This window comes from Diospyros lotus, chromosome 7, assembly GCF_014633365.1.
Source record: "Diospyros lotus cultivar Yz01 chromosome 7, ASM1463336v1, whole genome shotgun sequence".
NCBI lineage: Eukaryota > Viridiplantae > Streptophyta > Magnoliopsida > Ericales > Ebenaceae > Diospyros > Diospyros lotus.
This window is the reverse complement of record NC_068344.1, coordinates 35,319,622-35,336,056: the sequence shown is the minus strand read 5'-3', so window position 1 is coordinate 35,336,056 and position 16,435 is coordinate 35,319,622. Positions and strand designations below refer to the sequence as shown.

At 37.0% G+C, this 16,435-nt stretch overlaps 1 protein-coding gene across 1 annotated transcript in view; it reads left to right on the top strand.

Moving 5' to 3' along the window:
- Nucleotides 1-3,008, top strand: part of LOC127806316 (toMV susceptible protein tm-2-like) — a 74,045-nt gene extending 71,037 nt beyond the window's left edge. Inside the window, exon 3 of the mRNA XM_052343535.1 lies at nucleotides 2,988-3,008. The gene's annotated coding sequence lies outside the window, so the exon portion shown is untranslated. The remainder of the gene's footprint in view (nucleotides 1-2,987) is intronic.
- The last annotated feature ends 13,427 nt before the right edge of the window (nucleotides 3,009-16,435 follow it).

The window sequence follows — 16,435 nt, the reverse complement described above, 5'->3', positions numbered from 1 at the left end:
GGTTATTAAGAAAGTATCAACCGAGGACAATCTAGCTGATATGGGGACCAAGGCTCTAACTGCTGCCAAGTTCAAGCATTGCTTGGGCTTACTGCACATTGAAGTCGGTTAATTCGTTAACTGACATGAGTTATGATAGTGGGAAATTGAAGCATGTTGCACTATTTCTAGGGAATAGCTTCTCTCTCATCTTGATGCTTCAAGGTAGAGATTGTTATGTGTGAAGCATCAATACGATGTTGTCTTGATGGAGGGTAAAGTTGGCAACCTCAGTTACCCATTTTGGACGGCTGATGGAAGGCCACTTGGCAACTATCAAGGCTGCACCTCTGCCCGATGCCTCTTGATTGTCCTTTACCCCATTTATGTTAATCGTGTTATACGATCAACTGATGGCCGTTGATGCTGCCTTTATTGGATCAAATCCCAGTTGCTCAAATCTCATATTTATCTTACAGTGCCTCGGGATGGTAAGTAGATGAAGAAAATCACAGAAAGAGAGAGAGAAAATAGGGAAGAGAAATCGGAGAAGGGTTTTGGTTCGTTTGGTGAGCAAAGTTTTATTTTTTGAATCTTTTATGTTCTCGTTGTAATCTTTGGTTTCTAGGTTTGCTTCTAACCTATATTTGATAATTGTGAAGCTATTTTGTTAGAGGAATCATTGATGTACAGTTTGTATGTAGTAAGATTGTAACCTTACTCGAAATATTGCAATGAGTTCTTTTTTCCTGAGCTCAACTTGGATGTAGCCCTATTCTAGGGTAAACCACGGTAAATCTTTTGTGTCATCTTTTTATTTCTGTTTTCTTTGTTCTGATTTGCTTGCGTTCTATTTTATTGCGTAAGTGTGTGGGTGTTTCTCTTTCTTTCGAATCATTTGGATTTTGAGAATGATTTTTGCAATCAGTTCTATTTGAGTCTTCCGCTCGTTTCAACAAATATATTATTGACTTCTTTTAACTTTATATATTACATAACACTAAATACCTTGTCATTACTTAACTAATATTAACTATTTTAAATTTCAAAAATGTCCGTATTCTCTCCATATATCATAATTATACACAAATTAAAAAAAAAAAATTATTGGGATGGTTAGTTGCTATTGTTGTCCCCCATCACCTTTGTATTAGAATGAAAGAGAAAGAGGAAAAAAGATAAGGTTTCTCCCTATTGCTCTAGCTTTTGATCAGAATCTAAAGAAACAAAAATAGAGAAGGAGAGAGATAAAAAGAGGGGGTTTCTTCTTGTTGTTGATTGTAGACAATTGACAATAGAGAGAAACCTCATCACTTGAAACCCATAAAGAGAGATATGTACACAAAAAATGAATATAAAGTGAGAGAGAAACATAGAGAGAGATAGATGGGTATCTTCCGACAAAAAAGAAGAAATCCTATTGTCTTGCGATTGGAACTCACTTGATTTGGGTTTCAATTGAAACCCAAGTTAGAGAGATAGAGACGAGAGATAGATAGATAAATACATACATATATATATATCTAATATATAAAAAGAGAGATATTATCAAATCACCATTATCATAGTAGATTTAGCTAAAAATAAATTATTTTTTTTGTATGTATGAGAATAAGGGTCGGCCTAGTTAATAAGTAATAATCAATCTCAAATTTAGATAAGTCCTTTGATCTAATATTGATTATAGATTAGGGAAAATAAAAAAAAAAGTAAAAATGAGAAACTATTCAATGTTGGCTTAAAGTTATAAAATATCGGTGTTACAAGTATAAGATTAGACTTTTATTTGGTTAATTGCATTAAACTTTCCTCCTTTACTTTCAATTTTAGATTATGATTTATGCCATTACATTTTATTGTTAATTGTGCCAAGTCCTAATGCGATAGCAAGTTCTTCTATCACACTTATTAGAATAGTTATTGTAACGACCCAATAGAGAGTCTAGGTGGTATATTTTGGAATAGAACATGTATTTTACTTGAGTAATAATTTTTGATGAATTATATGTGATATTTATAGGTAATTGTTAAGGAAGTGGGAAAAGTCAAAGCATTGACTAATGTTTAAGCTAACATTTAAACCATGGGGAGTTTTTATTTAAGCGTTTTAACTCTAAGGGCATTTAAGTAATTGTGTGAAAATACGTGTATATATATATATATATAAAAAGAGAGAAAGGGTTCGTTTTTGCATGTGAAGAAGAAGCTAGAAGACAAGGAAAGAAGAGGAGGAGAAATGGCCATTGGGAGAGAGAACAAGAAGGTAGGGTTTCCTTCTCCTCTATTTCTTGCGTCTTATGATCCAAAAGAGTGTGGAGGTTAAAGATATCTTCACCTTATTCTTCTCTTTTTCTTCTTGCTAGATCATTTGTTGAGTGTAAGTAAGGAGATCTTGGGAGCTATCATCTCAAGAAAGCCATCGAGAGGAGATTTTAAGGCAAGTTCTTCTCCTTTTTTACTTCTATAAACTCTTAGACTTTAGTGTGTTGCAAATATGAGTTTTAAAACTAGATTTTTCAAAGGTTTGTTCTTGTTTGGTGCCTATGTCAAGAAAATTGTAAATCTCCCTAGACTCTTGTTTGATCTTGTGGGTCCATTTTGAGTTTCGAAATAGGGGTTCGTTCTATCCTATAAACCTTTGGGAATTATGCGTTTTGTGTTAGGTTGTAGATCATGCAAGCAAATTGGTGAGACTTGCATGCTTGGAGCCCTTGTCCTAAGCTAAAGCCCTCTGTTAGTCGACAAATGACTTAGCATATGTCGACTTGTCGACCGATGGACGAAAGGCCACTGTTAGTTGACAAATGGCCTTGCATCTGTCGACTAACTGCCTCTTTTCAAAGGATTGATTGATGGATGGCTGGGCATCTATCGACCGATGCAGTTGGTTTTCTTCCCCCAACAATTTGGTTATGTTGAGGGTTCCTTTTTGGCTCTCTAATCGTATTAAATGATCATGGAGAATTGGATGAGCTTTCTTTGGCGCGTCACCGCTTTAGTTATGGCAGGTGGAAGCGCAGGGACCCCTTATTATTTTCTTGAAACAGCTTGCTCATCTATCTATTCTCCTCTGATCGTTGTAGCAACAATTGCAGGTGCTTGGTTGCTTGCAGGAGGGTATCATCTACCCTGTAATTTGGGGTTCTGGTTACAGTGTTTCTTTTAATTTTAACATTTGATATTCTCTTTGTGTGTGTTTCAATTAAACCCTTTCCGTTAGTTTGGAATTTAACATTATCAACAAACCCCTTAGTAGTTCAAGTGGTCGACCGCACTGAATTCAGATGTTGAATATGCTGAGGTTGTGCGTTCGAATCGTGGGTAGCGCGGTAGATATCGACTCTGCTACAAGGGGGCCACGGGCAGCGTGGTAGATATCGACTCTGCTACAAGGGGGCCACGAGCATGAGTCTTCGAGCTGGACTTACTTGGCTCGACGGATTGCTCGATTCGGTCAGTGACAGTCCTCGCTGAAGACGTTGCGTATCGGGCTTCCTCGATTCCTACGGAAAAAAAATATTATTAACAAACTTATTGAAATAAGATTATTGTTAATAAGTGTTAAATACTAAATTTAAGTGTGGTTTCATAAAACTAAATTTAAACCTATATAAAATGAAACTTAAACCAAAATTACATAATATTTGAAGACTAATTCAGTTTGGTTCAACGGATTTGACTAAATTATACACACCCTTGTTTACAATTTTTTTAAGAAAAAATTGTTTCACTTATTTTACCCTTCCTATTAACACAAATACATACATTTTCATCACAAGTTTTTTTAATATATTAATATTTAATTACTGCTGATTAAACCAATATTTTAATTCATTAATATGAATAATATCCTAGTTGTGATTTATCAATCTTATTATTAATTTTTTTTAATATTATAATTTTGGTAACTAGCTAGTATTGTTATTCTGGATAAAGAAAAATACATGAATTATTACATTATAATAAATCACTATATATAAAATTATAGAACGTTCTCAATGTAGTAATAAATTTTAAAAATGTAAATATCTCGATCAAAGTGAAATTTATTGACTATTTTTTAATATATAAATCAAATACTAAATGTTTTATTTCATAATTGATACAAGAGAATGCTTTACAAACATTTGAAGCCACACAGCCACCGGAACACCAAATTACAGAGCAGATGGTATGCCTTCTTATAAGAAATCAACCAAAAGCAATCACGTCACTAAAACGATCAGGGGAGACAAGATAGAGCTTCCACCTGTGAGATTACAGATTCAAATGAAAACACAACACTGTTAATATATATATATATATACATATATGTTACAATATGTATATGAAATTCTTTTGCTGGTGCCCGTGCACTGGTCCCAAACAACATCACCCCATACAAAATTGATTGCATATCCTTAAATTGTTTACTTTACAAGTAGTCATGGATTAGGTTTGGTAGCATTAGTGTCGTCTGGAACCAAGTGATGTGTTTCTCTTGGCACATCCAGAAACCAACATAATTAACAACAATGGGTAAACAAGCTAAAATAGCAGACCAATAAACTTCAAAAAATTAACATGACCACAAAACAAAAGAGGGGAAAATGGAAGTATACCAATGAAACATGGTATAATTTTATTGACATCCTCCGGCATTAGTTATGGTTGAATTAATATCTTATTTTACCTGAATCCCTTGTTCTTGGATTATAATAAATTAAGGTAAAGTCTTTGAGTTTTGCCAGCCCTCCGACTTTACTGGCAGCTTCCCCAAGGGAAACAATTCAAATTTGAATACTTGGAGTCGAGAAAAGCTATCAATTTCTCAGAGTAAACGATCTCTCTCCCATTGTAGGAAAAAGGTTAGGGAGTTTCTAAGACTACAATTATGTCTATGTTCGGGTAAATAAATTCAAGGATATATGAGGTATGTGGTAATTTATCAGGTTATGAAAAATTCACAATTCACAGAAAAATTCGTTGTTGATCATAATTTTTCAAATGCACCATCTAACCTCCATTTTCTATACCTCATTGATAAATAAATTATAAATGCAATTCTTATAACGAAAAGTTTAAGTTGTCACATAAATAAAATGTTATAAGAGTTAAATTGACTTGAAAATATAAATTTAGAAATATAATTAAATTAAATTAAAATATTTAAATGATCACAAGAAAAAATATAAAAATATATAGATAAAAATATAAATTTGGTCCCATATTTATAGGTCACATCACAAAAAAAGATTCAGTGAAAATTATACTTAGGTCATCTCCATTGATCATATTATTCTTAAATTCTCTAGAGGTAAAGGAAAAGATTGCCTTAATTTGCTTATTACTCTCATCTCTTCCTCATTTTCTAAAATTTATTTTCTAAAATTTAAGTACTGTCAACATTTGGAGTTGGTTAATTGTGATTCTTAGACCTGTAAGAGAGAATGAGCTCAAAGAGCAAAAGGAGAAACGAAATAGAATAGATAATAAATCACACGTAATGAAATTTTTACATGGTTCGACCAGAATGATTTATAGTCCACGACTATTCTCTGATTATTCAAACAGAATAACAATATATCATTATTGTCCATCCTCTTTACAATGGTGTTTTGACCCCTATTTATAGTGTGGGGTGTTTACAATTTACATAAAATTCATAAAATAGAAGTATAATGTCACGAGAGACAAAGTGTCCTTATCAATTCCATAAAATCAAAAATGGATTCCGCATTACCAGGGATCTGTTTGCCTCAGATAAAGTAGGTGGGTCCCTACCTCCGATTGTTCCGTAGTCTTTGTGTCATGCGAGTTGAACTGTTTGGCCAACAAGCTAAAAGCATCGCTGGAGCTTGCTTAGTTCCACAGCCTGAGCTCGAGTTTCAACAAGATGCGACCTTATTCTAATGACTTCGGCCTTGGCTTATTGGGTTTCAGGAGGTCGGGCCGGCCTGCTGGGTCGAGTCCAACCTATAAGGAAGGTGGTCCGAAAAATACCATGACAAGTACTAACTTAATTCATGAAAAATCATAGTTGATTGTGAAAATCGTTTCTTTATATAGAAAAATTGTTTCTTTATAAAAAAAAAAAATATAACAAACTGATGTGATTGGAAATTCTATACTTTAACTCGTGGTAAAGTAAAATCTACTCAAGGTCACTCACCAACCCAACATTAATTAATTTACTCTTAGCTGACTAAGTAATTAATAACATACTATCAATGGGTGCTGGCACACTATTATATATTGAAAATTTGTGGTTATAAAACAAGGGTCCCAAACGTGCACCCTAGTCCTGTGACAACACATCAAACCCTTTAATTAATTATGCCAAATGAAACGCAACAGCGGGATATCCAATTGCCTATTTGGCTATGCAACTGACTTATAGTAAATATAGGATATATATATCTATAATTAATCATGTTCATTACAAGCCAATTAACTTCTGTTAAGAATGTGTGTGACTCAAGTATTTGTCTGTTGGATATTTTATAATTAAATTGGGCCATGGGCCGTTGGTGTATGCAGCCCAACAACCCCAAGCCCAAGTCCATTTAATTTGGTCATTTCTATTAATTTCAGTTTTGTCCCTTGGCCCGCATATATTTATCTTATGAAGAATTGGGAACGTCAATTGATTTTTCTAGCAGAGAGATTGAAATCGCAAGAGCAATAAATCGTGAAAACCTAACCCTGTTTTCTCTTCTTTTCCTTTCTTTGTTGTGTGAATCACTGTAATGTGGGAGAGATATCTGTGAGGATTGAGAGATTGGGGTGATATTTTGGGATTCAAGAGCTTGTATTCTTGGTAAGTTTTTGTAATCATTGTATCTGTGGTTGCTTGATATAGTGGATTGACTAAAAATTCAAACCCTTGTTGTGAGTAGGATTCAATTCGAATCCAAACATAAGTTTATGTGTTCTTGCGTGTGTGCTTGTGTTCTTTTGATTTTTGTTGGTGTTCACATTTTCTTTCTGTTTGGTGTTGTTTTGTTGGATCTAGTTTGTGTTTTTGTCTGCTTTTATTTTCTGTTCTTTGTATTTTCCTTCTTGTTGTTGGCTTTGTTTCTATCTTGCAAGGATTTGTTGAGGTATACAAACAACGATCTACAACTTTCCTTCATTTAGGGGTGTGCAATAAATTAAAATTGAATCGAATCGTCTAAAAATCACTAACCGAATAGAACCAAACTGAATCGCATGTAATAATCGAATCGAACCAACCGATAAACACCAAATAACCGTGTCTCAATGCTCAACACCATTTTCGAAAGTTGGATGGGAGAGGATGCTTCCAAAAAATTAAAGTTATTCTCTTTCTATGGGCTCCACCTCCACTTCTCAATGCTCAACACCATTTCTTTTTTGTCAAAAGCCTACCGATTCACATAATAGTGGTTCGGTTAGTTCAGTTAACCGAACCATAAAAATCGAACTGATAAAAATTAATCAAAATTTTTGTTAGAAATAACCAACCATTAATTGACACTTACATAATCAAACTAAACTGATCGATTCGATTCGATTAGTTTAATTTAACAGAACTTTTGTTCACTCCTACTTTCATTTGTCCTTTATATATGAACATTTGGAATTGATGATGAAGCTAGCTAGTCTTTGGGTTATAATTGGTTGGCCCAATTTGTTGAGAAAATGCAGTCTTGTTTCATTAATTATATATATATATATATATATTTGCTTGAAGGTCTAAGTTTGATGAACGACTTGTATAATAAGGGCTCAACTCTCTTCCTAACAAAAGTTGGATTTTGGAACAAAATTATGAAGCAAACATGTAAGCGAGCGTTATATGAAGATTGACATCAAATGAAAGCTGACAATATTGTGTTGGATGCAACCAACTATTGGTGATGAAGTCAAGAACAACGTATTTGATTAAAATTCATGTGTCGAGAAGAAAAAAGTGGATGAATTATACATAATATTTTTGTTTTACGTTTGGAAACTTAACTTTTATGCAAAAATTCTAAGAGTAATAAAGATTTTATTTAAGGTTCATATAAGAAAAAAAGGAAACTGAAAAGGAAGCACAAAGTGGAGAAGAAATGTGTGACAAATCCTTTAAAAGGTCAGTGTTTTGAAACCACTATGCTGATTATATAAACGACAAACTGTAATAGTAACTTAATTCGGAAAACTCTGATGCTTATAGTAATAACATTCTGTATTGTTATCTTATATCAAATATACAAGACAGTAATATAAAATATTTAAATTTAAATATATAAATAAGAAAAAAGATACTAAAACTTGGTTAGACATAATGTGCAAGGGATGCCCACATCTCAGTGGTTGTTTTCATCATCAGCAGCAGCAGCAGCAGCAGCAGCACCACCACCACCACCACCGGCAAAGCCATCGAAGTGGCTCTGAGGGATATGTCATTTCATGCTCTCCCAAATATCCATTATGCTATTGTGTACTCGTACGTTATGTGGCTCAATTAGAACAACGGGGCCGCAGCCCGGTGAATCATAGGCTTAGTCATACCGTGGCCTACACGTGGCAGAATCTCACTTTACAAATCATTTTAAATGTTAAGTTTTTTGTGTGTAATATGCACGATTTAATTTTAACAAGTAAATATAATATTGATTAGAGAGAAAATTAGAAGTTAAGTAGTGGCCCTAGTGGGTAAGCTGAACAAATATTGGGATCGAATTTGATAAATAAAATGAAAATTTGCAACAAATCAAACCTATTTTCACACAAAAAAAGAAATAAATAAGAAAACATTATTGTTAATATAATAAAAGATTAACACATGTGAAGACTATTTTGGTTCGATGGCAAGAGTTTGAATCGTTTTTTTAACAACTGCTCTTGCTTTGTCTTTGGCTGCCTGTTTTTATGCGCCAAGAAAGAGCATTGGCCTGTTGTGGTTGAAATCTTCTTCTTTGTCATGGGATAATAACTGGACGGATGGTGTTTGATTATCATATGTTATGTTAATATAAATGTTTAATGCATTAATACAAAGTGTCCGCAGTCAAGAAGGCTATTGCCTATGATGATGGTTTTTGGGACCGACCACCACGTGTCACCTCTGCGAATAGATCTCGGGAATCGAACCTCGAACTTGGCGATGTTGGACCTCGGTGATAGGACTTGCAAGACAACGGAGTGGCAGGGCTAGGGTCTCCCGGGGTGGACTCCGACGCTCAAATCAGTAGAATAAATGCAAGTCGCAATAAATGTAAGAACTGTAGAACTTGGCCTACCTGGTGAGAATTCTTGTCCTTTATATGTAGACCCGTTATGGGGTACTCGGGATAAATCCGTGTTGATCGGGGGCACGACTCCCGAGAATCTCGATCAAGGTGGAACGAGTCTTGCGGCCTAACCCGGATTTCTCGGGCTCTGCTCCGGATTGTTGACTTGCCACGTGTCAGTCTCTCAAGTGATCCATGTGGCGGGTAAGACTATTAGCGCATAGGGATATTTTAGTAATTCTAGGTGATGCCACATCAACCTGTAATATGAGAAGAATTTGCAAAAGGATTTTAGGGATGAAGGTCACTCTTGGGCTCCCTTTTGAGTCATGGGCTGAATGGGGTATGTTTAGGCCCATGGCACCAAGAAGCAACCATCAAACTATTTAAAGCCTAGTGCTAAGTAAATGGATGACGTATCTACGAAATTCATGTCTCATTATTAACATGAACATATGAAATGTGTTATATAACGTTCTTAAGTAAACATATGAAACACATTTGTGCATGTTGGGATGGCTGAGTTGGTCTAAGGCACCAGATAAAGGTTCTGGTTGGAAAGGGTGTGGGCTCAAATTCCACTCTCAATAGTATTTTTGTGCTTTTATTTTTTGCTTTATATACCAATCTGACGACCAATGTTTCACTTACGATTATTGGACGACTAATAAGGCATTTGTCCATTATCCCGCGCTTTTCTTCATCTATTCTCAAAATGATTTCGTTTAAAAGCGCCAAAACCTAGCAATCGAAAGCAGTTGATTTGACGGACTAGAAATGGCTCAGGCGACGAGGCTCAGCCTAAGAATGCATAAGGAGAGTGCGATTTTGTTCACCCCCTTTAACGGGGGTGAACGTAACCCCCGTTAACTGAAAAAAAATTGTAAAACTATTTAAAAAAAAACTAATTATGTTTCAAAAAAAATTATTTTTAAAACTTAATTGAAAATGTGACAGGATCAAAACTGGATAAATTAAAACTTATAAAAAAATGACAGACTTACAAAAATAATTGACAGGGTTAAAACTGAGTCAAAACTGAAAAGTGATTGTTTTCAGCAATTAATTATTTTTTTAAAACATAATTCGGCTTCTAGTGTCGATATTCGGGTGATAGATTGGCGTTGTAAAGGTCACAATATTGGAGGCTGAAAGGGGTACCTACAACCACCACCACCCCCAAAGTCCACTTAAATTATCACCCACATTTCTCACTAACCCACCTCCAGGCTCCTTCATTCCGCTTCTCTCTGCTGACTCCGATCTCTCTTTCGCCGTATCTTTCTTCTCCATCAACGCCGGTAAGTTGCCCTTTTCATTCATTGTTTGAAATTACAATGTTTTCTTATTTTTGTTTCTTTTTTTGTTCTATTTTCATGAAATTAGAGATTCAAGGTCCCATAAGAACTGTTTATGCAAAGGGGATTTTCAAGATTAAGATTTAGATACTCGAAAGGTGTGGTTTGGAAGTGATTTATATTCGAGAATTGTTTATGTTTTGTTGATTTTCGCTTTATTTGGGTGTCCACATTTCTAAAAAATTCACCTTAGGAGGAAGGTTGAGAATGTCGAGACAAAATAATTGACAGGGTTAAAACTGGGTTAAAACTGAGTCAAAACTAGAAAGTGACTGTGATTTGATACTGTGATTTTGATTACTGTTCTTAGTATTTTTTATTAGATTAGAGCTTACAGTAGCTTTAGGAACGTATTCGCTTCTGTTTGAGTTCACAATATTCTTGATTTTCTCTCAGATGCATGATGAATTCATTGTTTGGGATTGTTTATAATAATATATGAATACAAATAGTTTAGTAGTTACAAACAGTGCCAGACCTGAAATTTGGGGCCTCAAGACAAAATGTAAAAATTGGCTCTACTACATCCAAATTTAAAAAAAAAAAATTATCAATTGAAAATTAATTTAATAGACAAAAATATCAATCAGTTCGAATATTTTTTTCTTAATAGCTAATCTTGTGACATAATTGCCAGATTCAACCAACATCAATAAAATAGACATACCTAAATTATCCAAATTTCTAAATGCATTATGCATCATAAACAAAACGAAGTGAAGGAGCAACTAACTGTTGAAACTAACATCAATAAAATAGATAGGCAAGCTATTCAAATCTCCGAATGCATTATGCATCATAAACAAAACAAAGTGAATGAGCAACTAACTGAAAGTTGAAGCAGATTTGGAGACTGGAGCTGGAGCTTCTGAGAATCAGATCTGAAAGACTGAATTTGATGAGAGCCAATCGGCAATCGAGAGGCAGCGAGCCACCAGCAACAGCGAGCGACGGAGCAAGGGGCAGCGAGCCACCGGCCACGAGCACGAGGGTGAGTCGGCAAAGGCGAGCAAGGAAGCAGAGCAGCGAGAGGCGACGCTAGCTGGGCAAGCAGCGAGCCACCGACCACGAGGGTGAGGCAAGCCGGCGAGGACGAGTGATCGCTGACTGAGCAGCGAGAGACGAGAGAGAGAGGGCAAGAGCCAAAGGGCGATGGCAAAAGGCGACGGAGTAGCAGGAGGAGAGAGAGGCAGTTAGCGACCAGCGACAGATCAATTAGAGGAGCGAGGGCGAGTTGCCAACGGCGATGGAGAGGGAGAGGGTGAGGCGTGACGAAGCAAGAGAGGTAGGGATAGGGCTAGGGCTGAGAACGAAAGAGAGGGCGGGAGAAGGGTCGTGAAAAAGGGGGTAGGCGTGGGCAATGGGCCCTTATAAATATGGATATTTTCAATTTATAAGCCCCTAACTAATAAAATTTTCATGGGCCCTGAGGCAATTGCCTCATGACCTTGGTTACAAATTGCTTCATGGGTTTCATGAAAGGTCCGACCCTGACTACAAACCAACACCCTCTCTCGACCCGCGTGCCCCAGTCGGTGGGAGGTGTGGGCAATGTGCTAGCTTAGAGAGAATTTTCTGAATTTTGTTCACTAAAGCCTTCCATAAGTGAGATGTCCGAAACTATTCTCTTATTTTTACAGGCCATTATTAGTTTCTTCTTAATTTCATGAGTACTAAGCTTTTAGAATGCATTTCCTTCCGTTGGATTTGGGCAATTTTTTATTCTCTTCAAATTCATACAACTTTATTTCTACCTCCGTGTCCTTTTGAAATTGCACTTAGAACATTTTATTTAACAAGTATCATGCTAATGCTTCATGCAATGTTGGAGAGGATTAATAGAGTTTTGTTCATGAAGCTTTGCGTAAGTGAGATCCCTCGAGTAAATTTTGCAAGTTAAGTTGGCATAGCTAGGCTATCTGAAAGAGCAAGGAATCACCAAAACCATTATTGAAATATTCATAGAATGACAATGAAAACTTATGCCATGGAATATGCACCCAGCTGAAGATGAACCAAGCTGTGAGCATAGTCAACTACCAAAAACTTTTTTACTTTTCTCTCCCATATAAATTTGAACACTTTGATTTGATTTAGCTGCCCAGAAATTGCCAAAGTTGCGTAATTTGAAATCAGGGAGTTAGATTGCAAATTTTTAACCATCAGTTCATTTGAAAATGCAAATTGCTAAGAAAAGAGAGTAATTTTATTGTTTATATTATTATTTTTTACTCTCGGTACAAGTGTGTAATACCCGGTATTACATGATATTGAAAATAAATAATTTTTGATTATTTTGAAAGGACCTTGGGTGGTCCGGGAAGCCCAAAGGCCAATATCAAGAAATTAATTAATGAAATTTGTCGAATTGGCGGCTGGGAGTGCCTCGGGACTTGGATGTCCAGGGATGAGGGCAAGAGATTGACGAGCGTCTCAAGATGAGATTAGTGATGCTGGAAGCAGTCCGATTGGGAATAATTTTCGGAATAAATTCTGTATAAGCCTGAGTGGGTGCCAATACCGAATAATCGGAGGGGACCTTCGGGAAGCTGAGGGGACCCTAGGGGTGGTCCGATTTTGAGAATAAGGCAACCCTTAAGTGTTTTCGAGTCGAATAAAGGTCCCGTGCAGGCGCAGGGACGAAGTTGGTATTCCCGAGTAACGGTCGGCTATTAATTTTTGATAAATCGAGATGTGGTGTGGCTTGATGATAATTTAATTAAGCCTTGGAGGGTCAAAGTGTTATTATCAAAAATTCCAAGTGTAATTAAATTTCCTAAATTGTAATTATGGAAAATTTGGAGGGATTAATAAGTAATTTTAAGTGTATATATATATATACTGGTGAATGAGAGTTGCCACCCATTTCAAAATTTGAAATCCAAATCAGAGAGTGGGAAACAGAGAGCTCGGCAGAGAGAGATCGAGCGATTGAGGAAGAGATCGCGAGTGAGAGCTTGCGAGAGAGAGGTGCTGGCCGGATTTGCTAACCGAAGGCAGCAACCATGGTTGCCGTTTGATGGCCGAAACAGAGAGAGCAGAGGAGAGTGAGAGCCTTCGCGAGGGAGAGATCAGAGAGCTGGCCGAGGCTCGCGAGATCGGAGAAGAGTGAGAGAGAAAAAGAGCAGTGCGAGATCGAGGGAGCCGGAGGCTAGCCGCGACCAGCTGCAATGCTGGAAGCTGCCATGGCCGATAGCGGCAGCAACTTCAGGGGAGCTGGAGCATCAGGGAGGGCCGGCTTCGATGGCTGGTCAAGGTCGCGTCGGCATGGAGCGGCCAATGGCAGTGCTTGCGATGACCAAGAGGCGTCGACGAAGGTCGGTTGCAGCGGCCATGGCGGACTCTGAGGTTGCAGCGCACAGGTAGTGTGCGCTCGGGAGGAGGATCCAGCCGCAGTGGCGGCGTTAGGCCAGTGGTCGCGAGCAGCCGGTGGTGGCTGCGAGCGGCGGCGGGCGTCGGGCCAGGCGAAGGCGGCTGGAGGAGCTGGTGCAGGCGCGCACAGGGCAGCCACGCGAGGAAAAAGAAGGAGGCACAGTGCGCGCGGGAAGAAAGAAAATGAAGAATAAAAGAAAAAGAAAAAAAATATAATAAGGAAATTCTGAAAAATCTGGAAAAATAGGGGAAAAAATCCCGAAAAATTTTAGAAAATTGGGGAAAAGTCCTGGAAATTATATTGAGACTCATAGAGCATACCGGAAGCTCGAGAATGGGATTTTGGGCAAGAGATGACAGCTCGGGAAGCAACGTCGGCGTGGGCGATTGGCTGATTCTTCCTTCCAATTGAATGAGGTAATTAATTAATTCTTTTGAATTAATTGAAGTACATTAATTTAATTATTCTCATTATGTGAGAGAATGAATTAGGTAGTATTAGTTGGATTAAACCCTATGTTGGGGTTATTTGAAATTTGTTAAGAATGATTTTGGTGTGTGTGGCAAAGTTGAGGGCATTGGTTTAATGCCGGATGTTGATAGAATTGGGTTTGTGTGTATTTGTATCTAGGTTCGACCAGGGAGGCGATGATCCTAGAAGAGCTCGGAGTTCGGACTGGAGTCCGTGCCGAGACAGAGAGGAGGCTTCGAGCCAGGTAAGGGACGGCCCCATGTGGAGGTGGCATTGTAAGTTGGTAAATATGCTTGATAATGTTTTTATGTTGCACTGGCATGTAGTGGTTATATCTTGTGTGATGCAAGAACTAGTGGACTTGTGGCCATAAGGAGGACTAGTGGTGGGGGCTGATAGGTTGATGCCTCAAACCTTAGTGGGTTGTGAGGATGTGTGAGCCTAGCTTCATTTGCATGCATTTGGCATACATAAACATGATTATACTCATATTTACATGCATTGCACCCTTACTGAGTCTTTATGACTCATGAGGTTTTACCTCATGTGTAGATGATGCAAGTCCGGATGCAAGCAGGGATGGCGCCGGGAGGCCGTTGTGGCAACTAGCTGAGTTGCCCGAGTTATGTATTTTCAATATTGCTTGCATGTAGCCAGGGGGCGTGGTGTATGTATACCCTTGTGAGTAAATGTCTGTGTTATTGAGCTTAAATGTATTTAATTGTGTAATCATCATAGTGTGATAGATGATTGTGAGATTGCTTGTTGAATGTGGCATAGTCGGTAAACCCAAGTTTCGGATCGAGTCAAGATCAGCAAGGTATATTCTCATAAATCCCCAATACTCAGTGAAGTGTTTGTATGCTAGCCTTGTGCCTGGATCACCTTTGGCTTGCTATGGGGTGAGCTGAAGAGAGGTGAAGCTCACTCGGGTTTCGGGTCTTGGTCCGCTGAATTTTTCTTATTTTAGTTGGGACTGATTCCTGAGTAGAGCGAAGGGAAGAACGAAGCCTAGTTCACACCTAGGGCGTTTCCTGTTGAAACATAGTCTAACCCTTCAGTTGTGATTGTCGGGTGAGTAATCCGGTCAATTATTTATCGATAACGCTCGTAAGTGGGAGCGGGTCGTTACAAAGTGGCCACTGGCCAGCCTTCACATATGATTGTTGTGCAGCCTTCCTTGGTTTAAACTACTAAATATGAGAGTTTGAGAGGAAAAACGTTTTAACCAATCAGTAGGGTTGTAATTTTCTTACATATTTCATGGACAACTATATTATTTTTTTGTTCCTTTTCATTGGTCATCTATGACAACGATCAAATTTCAATCCAAGCAGGGTGCATGGCAACCATCTTTGAACATTTCGACTGTGTTGATGAGCATTGGGTTGTTACTTAGTGAACCAAACCCTGAAGATGGCCTAATGAGTGAAGCAATAAGTTTGCATGGATTAAGGATAAAGCTATTTGTATAGGGGGACATTTATCCTCACATGTTTGTTTGTATAAATGGCATCTAATAATTTATTATTTTTAAGTAGAATTTTTTATTTAAAGTCTTGTATATATGATTGGTCTCATATAGTTAAATTCATAAATTATATGATTGAGAAACAAATTAAATTAAAAAAAATATTAAAAATAGTACTCTTACAATTTGAACCCTAACTTTATCAGTTATCATTAATCACTACCTTAGTTGTAAAGATAGAAATGCAGTGATAATGTGAAATTTGTCCCATTTAGCTGTGGAAACTAATAGATTTATTCATAAAGTGTATTTAATTCTTTGAAACGGTTATTATTAGGGTAAATTTAATGCATCATGCATGAGATTTTGTTAAATTGTATTGAATATTCCCATTTTAAATATATTATTGACTTCTTTTAACTTTATATATTGCATAACACTAAATCCCTTGTCGTTACTTGACTAATATTAACTTTTTAAAATTTTAAAAATGTCTTTATTCTCCTCATACACAATAATTATACACAAATTAAAAAAAAAAAAGAATATTAGGATGGTC